The 12,194-nt window shown below is 35.4% G+C and overlaps 1 long non-coding RNA gene across 2 annotated transcripts in view; it reads left to right on the top strand.

Moving 5' to 3' along the window:
• The first annotated feature begins 3,050 nt into the window (after positions 1-3,050).
• Positions 3,051-12,194, top strand: part of LOC109610291 — an 84,701-nt gene continuing 75,557 nt past the window's right edge. Inside the window, exon 1 of one of the 2 annotated variants that reach the window (XR_003123579.1) lies at positions 3,051-3,201. This is a non-coding gene — a long non-coding RNA (uncharacterized LOC109610291). Of the gene's footprint in view, positions 3,202-10,310; positions 10,382-12,194 lie in introns of those variants that run through there. The other variant, XR_003123580.1, reaches the window with a different exon arrangement.

Raw genomic sequence — 12,194 nt, 5'->3', positions numbered from 1 at the left:
CTCTGAAATTCGTTACTTTATCAAATTGATTGAAACAAAAACACTTGTGGAAATATATTAATATATGCGACGAATTTTGTCGTTTTAACTTTCTGGCATAATCAATGAACCGGGAAGGGTAAAAAGCCGGTAACAGTTTGTGATTCTTGTGAAGTCAGCTTTAACCCTCCACCTTATTTTTCATCGAATGCGGAATTGCCTGTAAAAACGATCCTAATGATCCTGAGCGAGAGAATGTTACGTTTCCATTGCAGACATTTTCTCTCGGATTTTACATCATGGTTCACGAACGCCTACCTAAAACGATTTTCTCCCCCGCGGCATGCGATAGAGACGAGAAGAATGAATCGAGGAGAAGGGTCTCTCGAGAAGTTCCTCTGGCGAAAGAGAGAGAGCGTTAATACGCGAACTGCGTTTTTCGGGGAAGGGGGGAAAAATTTCTCCTCTTTTTTTCCCTCGTCGAACATTCCGTATTACGCGAATACGCGAAACCTCGTGAGCTGGCTGGCCGTTTTGATCGGACCGATTCTGAATATAGGGCAAATAGAATATCGATAATATTGCAAATATCGCGACCGATGTAAACGAGGCTGGCATCGAAAGTCGTCGGTTTCCACCGTTTCCGGCGTGCACAATGTTACCGCGGGATTTATGCGGAATATTTTTATCCACAGCAACAGAGGCGAGAGATCCCGATGCGCGTACAAAGGGTGGATCCGAGCGAGCCGCAGTTTCTGGCGTACAAGCGTTTACGATGCACTGCGACGCGACGTGCTTGTAGGTGATTCGTTTCGTGCTTCGAGGGAAGAGGAGGCGGGAGAGCCTTCTCTTCCTTTCTTCTCCCATCCCCCTTGCTCGTCGAGAAGGAGCAACGCGGAGACACCGATTTTCCCGGCAAGTAGGGCGGAGCGCCGTGGCTGCTGGAATTTCTATGGAATTTCCGCGCTGTAGCCGTCGAATAACGGATTGCATTCGGGATAACGTCGACGCGATTTTTCCTACGATTGGGAATTACGAATTTTCGCTACTCTAGGAACTTGCCGCTGAGAAATGCAGCATCGCCTTTGCCGGGTCAATAATCGCCGAGGCGCGAAAGTTCGCGAGGTTTCACACGACTCTTCCTCCCTCCCTTTCCCCCTCGGCCGTTTTAAGGATATTGAAATAGCGCATGTGCAATTGTTTACGTCGTGTATACGTAGTTTAATTTCGACGAAATCTCTCGACCGTAGTCGAGAGAAACGACCGGGGTCAAATGCATTTCGGACCAGCCGAGTAGAAGAGCCCACGGCGAAACTTTACCGACTTCCGCGCTTTAGCGATCATTGACCAAGCGCAAAGCGGCCTTTGATACAGGGAAATGATTCGTTAAATTTACTGTTAAAATTAAAAAAAAATACAAGTATCAAGATGAAATTAAATAATGACATTAAAATTCCAAAGAAATGTACACATGTACGTAATAACGAGAACGGGGGGAGGGGGTTAAACTACACGGAGAAAAAAATCTGGTTGCGTTAATTAGACTTCTGGTAGATTCAATCAGTATGTCTGTTGGAAAATGGACGAATCAGAATTCTTGTAGAAACTACCAGATGAACGTGATTAATTTGTTCTTGTTAAATTTACCAAATTTTCTGATTATATATGTGATTATATATATGAATAATACTAAATTTTCTGATTATATATGTGATTATTCTGATTATATATGAATAATACTAAATTTTCTGATTATATATGTGATTATATATATGAATAATACTAAACTCGCCAGCACCAAGTCGTCTAAAATTTTGTCCATCTAATCTCAAAAGTCTGTTTAATATTTTGAATTCCAACAAGATCGTTGGATAAATTCAATCCAGATTATTGAATAAATAATTTTAAGTTCAGTTTGTTAGAAATTAAACTGACAAACAATGCACTGAGAAAAAAGTCTGGTTGCATTAATTAGAATTCTGATAGATTCAACCAGTATGTCTGTTGGAAAATGGACGAACCAGAATTCTTGTAGGAATTATCAGATGAATTTGATTAATTTCTTCCTATTAAATTTACCTATTAAATTTAATTTCTTCCTATTAAATTTACCTATTAAATTTACCTATTAAATTTTTTCCATCTAATCTCAAAAGTTCTGTTTAATATTCTGAATTCCAACAAAATTATTGGATAAATTTCAATCCAGATTATTGAATAAATTATTTTAAATCCAGTTTGTCAGAAATTAAACTGATAAACAGTGATGCAAGAAGATGATACAGCTCAAACACATACAATCAAAGATTTAGCGTTTTCTTTCTGGCACTACTGCTCGTAAAAAAAAAATATACTTTGGATTTAATGTTAATACTAGTTCTTTACATACATTTCATGGCAAATATGACGACATAATGACAAGAAATTTTATAGATTCAACCAGAAAATACTATCCAAATCCTTATAGTAAAATCTATTAAACGTTCTAGTTATAAAAAATCGAGTTTTATCATGATAACTAGAAATTCTTGTTTGATTTAACTAAAATGCCTTCAATCATACACGTCTTGTTGATACAATCAAACGATTTTTCTCAGTGTAATGATGATTTTTGGTACTCTTTCTTCAGAGATAATGACGCACCGCCAAGTGAGCATCACGATATTACGCGCGCCACATTACGTCCATTTATCCATCAACGCAGCGACAACATCCCCGTCTTCCGGTCGTGTGTTGGTTGATCCCCTTACCCTATGTGCAAACGACACAACACCGCTAACGGCGGCGTCTTTGTCCGGGGTGCAACGACGTAGAAATTGCTTCCACAATATTAATACGTCCGATAATCTCGCAAGGCTCTGTTTTCCGTGTAGATACGCGCGGGGGCTCGCGTTAATCCTGCGTATAGTTTCCGACTATAACGGCCGGCTTTCATTAAGCGCGCGTTCCTTTGTTCCACTATACCATTTACGTTGCACATTCGTCGGTGCAGTCATATACGTTATATAACCGTCTCTGTCCGAAACATTTTAACGTTTGATACCGTTCTACGTTTTAGCACGCTCGACATGACCGCAGCCGCGATTGCGGACGCAGCTTGACACTCTCTACGAAGACCCGGACATATTATACCGGATGCTCAGCCGCGCGAAAAGCCGCATATTAACCCGGAAACGGAAGGGTTTCAACTTCTCGTCGAGAAATTAGACGCGAGATTGCGAGGTAAGTGCTCTCTTCTCTCTATTTTTTTTTTCTTCCCGCCGTCTCCCTGTTTTCCAGAGAGCAAAGTTTCCGTTTTAATCGAGAGTATACAGGCGCATAAATATTTATGCAAACCTGCTATTTTGAAAGTTATCCGATGCGCGAATAGTTAATACGTTTCATGTAGGTGCGATAATAAATTTATCGTTTATGGAGAGAAATGCTACCGGACATTGATGTTGAAAATTGTAACATTCTGATCAATAAACTGTCAAGCTGTCATGAAATTTCTTGGAAGCGCCAGTAATAATTTTTCATATTTTATGCATTACAAGATAATTTTAATTGATAAATATTGAATGACATAGAGCGTTAATTTTTGAAACATGTTCTAAAAAGTATATCTATCATTAATTACAACATCGCATATTTATAGTAGTATAATTTTATTAATTCGCCGTGTATATTAATATTTTATATTAATACTTATGTCAGTCAAATTTAAAATGCCCGATATTTTATCGGAAGCGTTAGAATGTTTAATTTCCGAATAAATTAAAATAAAAAAAATTCCGAAGCGAATTCTTCTAAAGACGAGGACGTCGAGCTTAAATCGATAGGGGGAATATGCAAAATGGATCGTGGATATACGGATGAACGATCATTGGATCTCTGGCGACCTCGAAGACCTGGGAAGATGCTGACAAAATATCGGACATTTGTATCCCGGGCGCGGAGGGAAATAGAGTTTAATATTACGCGGGATGATCTTGTTGGCAGCGGGAGTATAAAAAACGCGATGGCCGCGTCGAGCAAAAAGATCGAACGTCGGGAGCGTTTCGTTGCCTACGGCGCTCCATTTACTATTCCCACAGGGTACCGGGAGGGAACGCTTATGCGGGGCTGCCATTGTATTAGGGTGCCGTAGCCTCGGGGTCTTCTATCTATCATCGAGCATCATGCTGGGATCGCAACCCTCGGCGCTCACCGCCTCGCGAGACGTCGTATTGCGTCCTATTGCGATACGTCCGAGCTATATCCTCGCGATAACGAACCGGCGTCCATAACACATTTATTATGTAATATCCGCGATATACAATTATTGCATAATATTGCGAAATAGGGCGCTCTTAAACGCGGGGTTGAAAAAACCCAATTCCCGATCCCCGCAAAATGAAAGCATCAATATCCATCTAGAATAAGCCAGCCTAACACATTTCGAGTAATATAATTATAATTGAAAAAAAATATGATTATTTTTTATCGCGAATAAGCGGAGACGAAGCCGTGGGACGGATTTCCCGCTCGCGGGGATTAAGAAAATTTTTCTGTCCCTCCTCAGAGGGAGGCGTCGCTGGGAAAATCTGCATTGGAAGTTGGAGCGGATTAGAGCAAAGTAGAAACTACCGGGTGGTCGTAATTTGTTCGTAAAGTGCCGCGCGGGTCGGTGTTAACCGTAATGTATAGCGTTATATGTAGTCGGGTTAGTAACCGTAATAGGTGAGAAAAGGGATAGGTGAAAAAAAAAAGGGGAAAACGCAGCCGGGGTTGCGAACTAAAGTATGGCGCGGGATATTAAAAGAAAGCAGTTGAATCGACCGAAATCTCGATATATGTAGTGGAACGATAGGAAGAAGCTCCTGCATTTTATTCGCCCGCGCATTCGGATGGTAAAAGGAGAAGCTTTTAACAATTGGCTTGGAGTTACGTAAATTCTCGAATCTCTCGTATTTTAAAATCGTGTAATAGAATTTCTGCAAGTTTAACTACATTTTCACACCAAGTTTAAGTATCCAATCCAATTGTTTCAATATAATTACGAAAAAGAGTAGCCGGGGAGAGTGATTTTAATAAAAATATCATCAGAATAACTCTCTCTTTTTTTTTTAAACAATTGTTTGTGTAACGCATTTAATAAGATTTAGAAAAAGATTGAGAATAAATCACGTATAACGTTTTTGAATAATCATCTTAACGCACTGAGAAAGAAATCTAGTTGCATTAATTAGAATTCTGGTAGATTCAACCAGTATGTCTGTTGGAAAATGGACGAACCAGAATTCTTGTAGGAATTACCAGATGAATCTGATTAATTTCTTCCTGTTAAATTTATCAAATTTTCTGGTTAATAAACTCACCAGCACTAAGTCGTCTAAAATGTTTTCCATCTACTCTCAAAAGTCTGTTTAATATTCTGAATTCCAATATGATTATTGGATAAATTCAATCCAGATTATTGAATAAATTATTTTAAGTCCAGTTTGTTAGAAATTAAACTGATAAATAGTGATGCAAGAATTAAATATTATTTAATTACTCGCACTGAGAAAAAAATCTGGTTGCATTAATTAGAATTCTGATAGATTCAACCAGTATGTCTATTGGAAAATGGACGAATCAAAATTCTTGTAGGAATTACCAGATAAATCTGATTAATTTCTTCCTGTTAAATTTATCAAATTTTCTGGTTAATAAACTCACCAGCACCAAGTCGTCTAAAATTTTTTCCATCTACTCTCAAAAGTCTGTTTAATATTCTGAATTCCAATATGATTATTGGATAAATTCAATCCAGATTATTGAATAAATTATTTTAAGTTCAGTTTGTTAGAAATTAAACTGATAAACAGTGATGCAAGAATTAAATATTATTTAATTACTCGCACTGAGAAAAAATCTGGTTGCATTAATTAGAATTCTGATAGATTCAACCAGTATGTCTATTGAAAAATGAACGAATCAGAAATCTTGTAGGAATTACCAGATGAATCTGATTAATTTCTTCCTGTTAAATTTATCAAATTTTCTGGTTAATAAACTCACCAGCACCAAGTCGTCTAAAATTTTTTCCATCTACTCTCAAAAGTCTGTTTAATATTCTGAATTCCAATATGATTATTGGATAAATTCAATCCAGATTATTGAATAAATTATTTTAAGTCCAGTTTGTTAGAAATTAAACTGATAAATAGTGATGCAAGAATTAAATATTATTTAATTACTCGCACTGAGAAAAAAATCTGGTTGCATTAATTAGAATTCTGATAGATTCAACCAGTATGTCTATTGAAAAATGGACGAATCAGAAATCTTGTAGGAATTACCAGATGAATCTGATTAATTTCTTCCTGTTAAATTTATCAAATTTTCTGGTTAATAAACTCACCAGCACCAAGTCGTCTAAAATTTTTTCCATCTACTCTCAAAAGTCTGTTTAATATTCTGAATTCCAATATGATTATTGGATAAATTCAATCCAGATTATTGAATAAATTATTTTAAGTTCAGTTTGTTAGAAATTAAACTGATAAACAGTGGTGCAAGAAGAGGATGCAGCTCAAACACACACAATCAAAGAGCTAGCGTCCTCTTTCTGGCACTACTGCTCGTAAGAGAAAAAAAATACTTTGGATTTAATGTTAATACTAGTTCTTTATATACATTTCATGGCAAATATGACGACATAATGACAAGAAATTTTATAGATTCAACCAGAAAATACTAATCAAATCCTTGTAGTAAAATCTATTAAACGCTCTATAAAAAGCAGTTATAAAAAATCAAGTTTTATCATGATATCTATAAATTCTTGGTTGATTTAACCAAAATGTTCAATCATATACGTCTTGTTGATACAATCAAACGATTTTTCTCAGTGCACGAATAATTAAATAATAATACCAGTCATGAAACTTTAATCGATTCGTATCGCCTAAAGGTTTTTTCGTAAGAGAAGCGTGAGTAGGGATCGTTGAAAAGGGTCATCCGATCTCGTAAGTTCATCATCCCTCGGCCCTTCTTACATTTTGTCTGCGTTCGTCTGTATGTGTTTCGGATTAGCGACACACGAAACTGTAGGGCGGTGCTATCCTCCCTAGATTCCATCGATGATTACCGTTATTCACGGACAGGCGGTGGTCGAAATAAATACGACCTGTACCCTCAATCCCTGCGATCCATTGTGACGATTAAACTGAGCTACGCGAATGGCGATTTACGTCAACTTTAACCGCAACCGAAAATTCTGGGAAAATATCTCTCGTCTCGTTTATAAACGATGAAATGGAATATATCTTATACACATGTATACGTTTTATTGTTTAATTTATATTTGCTTCAATTTGTTTATTCGAATAAATCAATATCGTTTGAAAAAATATGGAAGATCGAACAAATAATTCTCTCCGGAAATTTGAACATGTATATCGAGAAAAAATCACACGAGTGAATAAATACAGAGTATCTGACGATCTCATAATTTTTATATTTGTAACAACGGATGCGGAGGAAGATAAAAAAAAAGAAGATATCGAACGTGAAGAAAGGGAAGAGGGAAAAGGAATATGTAGCGTCGATCACAGAATATTTTACGTCGCGCGAGATCAATGTACGGATACGCTTCCAATTTCCCCACGAACATCGGAATGCCGATCGAATCGTAGGCCTAACTCGCGCGTAATCCTTCCTAATCCTAAGGGAGAACCGTGAGGATCCCTGCAAACCGGCAATCTATTCCTAATGTCTCTACTAATCCCTTGTCCCGCGATCGGCGTAGACTGTCCTATCTAATGGTATATATTCGTCAACAAGGTCCCTCGGAAGACCCTACGACTGGATTGATAAGAACGAAGCTTTCCCGATCACCTAGATACTTTATTCGCGCGACTATCAACGGAATGTCATTTCTAGGATCATCGGATTCTGGAATCGCGTCGGTCTCCCCATTTACTCGATCAAGAACGACGTTGTTTTTCCGCATCGTTCGGGTCATTCGCGACTTACGCGAAGTGTCCTATAAAATTTACGAAGAGGACAATTATTTCTTGTTTCGTTAGTGTTATCCGTGATGGAAGGTTTCGTTATTGGATTGCTCCATCATCTGAATCAGCGCGGTGTGTACGTTAAGTGCCACTAATGTCGCATACGCAGTATCTCTGCTCTGATGGATGAGAATATTCCTCTGCTCTCGGAGAGCTGCACCATTGCGTGAAAATCATGCAACCATGTCCAGGCATTAATATATATATATATATACATATATATATATATATATATATATATATATATATATATATATATATATATATATATATATACGATATTACGTATTTTCCCTTATTCTCTTCTCTGATATAAATTCAAAAAATCAAATTGACAAGAAAGTTATTTATTTTTCTATGAAAATATGAATAGAGAGAGAGAGACAGAATTTTTTAGCTCATCGTCACAATAACATTAAATTTAGAGAAAAATAAATGATAAGAGGTATTACTTTAAATTTATAATTTTTTAAAAATTTATTCTGATATTTAATGTTAAAAATTAAGAGAATATGTGAAAAAAACAACATAGTGTTTACCTAAAATTTCGTTGAAAATTAAATAGATATTTCAGATAGTAAATTACAAAAAATTAATATGTAAAATCGAGTCATTCCTGATGCCATTGTTTTTAGATTCTTTCTAGATGATTTTTCTATTATAGGAAATTTCTTAAAAAATGTTGCAACTTTTACATTTTTTATATGAAATGCAAAATTTTGCATATAAATGGCACATACATGTGCAAGTATTTTAGAATATGAAGAGTCCTTTTAAATCTTGGCTCTTAGCAAAATTAATTTTTTCTATTATATATTGTAAGGAATCTTAAAGTGTACTACGTACTTGCATTTTTACATAAAATTAGAACACATAATTATACTACTTATAATGAATGTAAAATTCTTAACATTGAAATATTCTAATGGAATTGTAAACCTTACTGAATCCTTGATCCTCTGCTTGAGGATCAATTAATTTTTGTGTCACGTTGTTTGCATTATATATTATATTTCTATTTTTACTTATAAACTTTAAAAAAATACATAATCGATAAAAAGTTTTTAGATATTTTCCATAAAACATTACAAATTAAAATCCAATTTGTACATAAATAATTTAAATAATATGTTAATGAACGTATGAATCACTAATTATATAATTATAAATTTAATAAACACACAAATTGAAATTGTATTGTATATATTTTTATATGTAAAAACATTAATCTTTATTAATATTTAACATTTCAAATGTTTTTTAAAATGTAACATTTTATATATTTTATATATTTTACACGTTCATACACAAAATGAAAACAGTTTACTCTATTTTTCTCCAATGTCACGGAGATAAAGTAATTAGTTTCGAAACAAATAAGAAACTAAATAAATTGCAAATTTTGCTTACTTTCTTATGATTGTTCCGCTGTCATCCCGGGTCTTCTCGTCTCGTTGCCCCTTTCTTCATCTTTTGCTGTCCTCTTATGGCACTCACTCGCGAAAATACGATTAATTACGATTCGCGCGCGCACTAATTATCTAAAATACGACGATCGCGCGAATCTTTACAGGACACTCCCGACATCAATCGCACATCACGCGACGCGCACTTTATTATATTGTAACGATAGAGAACAAAGAGAAAATTAAAATTAACTGGTCCCATAAAAAATTAACTACGATATACCCGATAAATTAATTACGATATACTCAAAATTCACGCGCAACTCGCGGCGGTGACGCTACAGCTGACGCTAATATTTTAATAACGTCCTTTCGCGACGCAATCTCGTGAGTCAATGAGATTTTGTTCATGAATGATCACATTGGACCTTCTAGTGCTCGCGATCATGTTTCAAATAATACGACGACGTCACGAAGCGGTTTGTTTCCTTCTTACTTGCTCTTCTTGCCGCGCGAATAATGCCGCAGCGTAAAAATGGCCGCCAAAAATTATAGCAGACAGCAAGCTTTACGTTTTCTCCTTTTTATAAATACATATTACGCTTAATAATCGATAACTTGCGAGATTAATTAATTTCTCACTGACAACTCATAAGTACAAGTATATATAAAATATGAATATAAATATAGTTGTAATACAAAAGCGTGTTACATAACATAATAAGCATAAGCCCGATCGTTCCTTTACAATGATTCTTATTACATCGCGTGATTAGTTAATTTCTGCCATCGTAAATGTACACGCAATACACTATATAAATACGTCGTAAAATTGGCCGCTTACCTTTCGTGACGTACACGTCAATGTTTATACGCGATGGCCTTGTTATCATTCGCCGGGCGGACTCGAGAGAGCGAGCATCAAGGCAAACCGCGCTCCATGTGATTTTCATTATTTCTCGAAATACGATCGCAGTAAGTATTAATGATGTGTATTAAACACAATCAGTCTTTATATAATTACAATAATTAGTAGCTGCGTGATTAATTAATTTCTTGAATAAATCATTTATAATTATGTATACAATAGCGTGTTACCGGTAATAAGTGATATGTGTTACCGTTTCTTATGATGTAATTACGTACAATAATCATTATTAAACCGCGTGATTAATTTCTGCTATCAACCACTCGTAAACGTACACGCAGTAATACTGTACGTCGTAAAATTGGGCGGTCATCTCTTGTGACGTATAACGCGCTATTGTTTACATGAGGTGGCCTCGCTATTTACTGAGCGAAACTCGAGCGAGCCAGACACGAAGATCGTTCTGTGTATTATTTCTCAAAATACAATCGTGACAAGCACTAAACGTGTGTGTTAGACGCGATCATCTCTCTTACCATTATTATTACGGGTAAGCAATTATCTCAGCGATATTCATAAAATATTTAAATATTAAAATACTCGGTATTATCTTGGAATGGTTTCGAGAGGTACAGAGGTATTTTTATCATAATTTCATACTAATGTATACGTAAGACTGCTGCATTTCTGCAGAGCTGCTTAAGTGCATTAATGAATTTTAAATTTTCGCTGCGAGAACATTGCAAATAATGAGCTATATCGGCTTATATTATGGTTATATCTATGACTGTTGCACCGAGAGCCGGGAAAGTTGCCGCCACCTCCGCTAATTGTAAGGTACTCTAATAATAGTAATAAATATATGGCAGAGAGTTGAGGGTGGGAGGAGGTAGCACGGCGGTTTTATGAAAATATGGTAGACTCGGGACACAATACCATCCCGTAGAAACAATTATCGGACTTTGCGGCGGCGGCAACTGCTATTTGTATCGCGACAACGAATTTCCGTTGGGAAGGAATTAGCGTTGTACGCGGGCGGTGCCTTTCGCACAAATCGGATTTACCTTCGACCCTTAAGAAGCAACTATGCACGCGAATAAGCTAGGAGCTAATAAATCGAATACATGTCGGGAGTTAATAAATCTAATACATGAATTTGACATTACGTAAAACGCTCGTGTTAAAATATAAAATTAATAATTAATTTGCGGTAAAGATCTTTGCCTTGTAAAATATAATTTATAATCTCAATATCGCGTAAATATATATTTGATATCAAACTAATTTTTTGACGGCGACTGTAATGGAAATTTCAGACTGCACAAAAATCCATGCGAATAAAAATTTTAATTCTATTAATCACTATCTCAACTCACACATAAATTAATTATTAGAATATAATTTGATTTCAGCATCATAAATATATATATTTTGAATTAACTCGAGACTGTACATAAAAATTTTGTGAGAAATTTTTGAGAATAAAACTTTTTAGAGAGAAAATCTTTTTATTTTAACTCAAATACAAATTAATTATTAATTTTATATTTTAAATGATTAAAGTGTGCTTTGCTGAATCTCGAAATGTATTAGATTTATTAACTCTTAAGACGCAGCGCTGATCCGTACAGTTTCTTCTTAATCTTCTGATGCACTTTTCAATTTCAAAGCTGTGCATAATATAATTTATCGTAATGATAAGATATTTACATTGCTTTTGCAGCAGAATATCGCGATTATACAGTATAAAGAAAATATAAATCTCAGCATCCTTAATTAAAATTCTGTTAAAGCACAATTTATTTGAGAGTAAATGGAACTTTGTAACTATGGTTTTTGCAAGAATCGATATTTCTGTTCGTCGATATTAATTTTGTATATTCAGATAATCTAAATAAATTCTTTTTCGCGTTTGAGAAG

Source organism: Camponotus floridanus, unplaced genomic scaffold (genome assembly GCF_003227725.1).
Source record: "Camponotus floridanus strain SB8 unplaced genomic scaffold, Cflo_v7.5 scaffold75, whole genome shotgun sequence".
Lineage (NCBI taxonomy): Eukaryota > Metazoa > Arthropoda > Insecta > Hymenoptera > Formicidae > Camponotus > Camponotus floridanus.
This window is presented reverse-complemented; position numbering and strand designations above follow the sequence as displayed.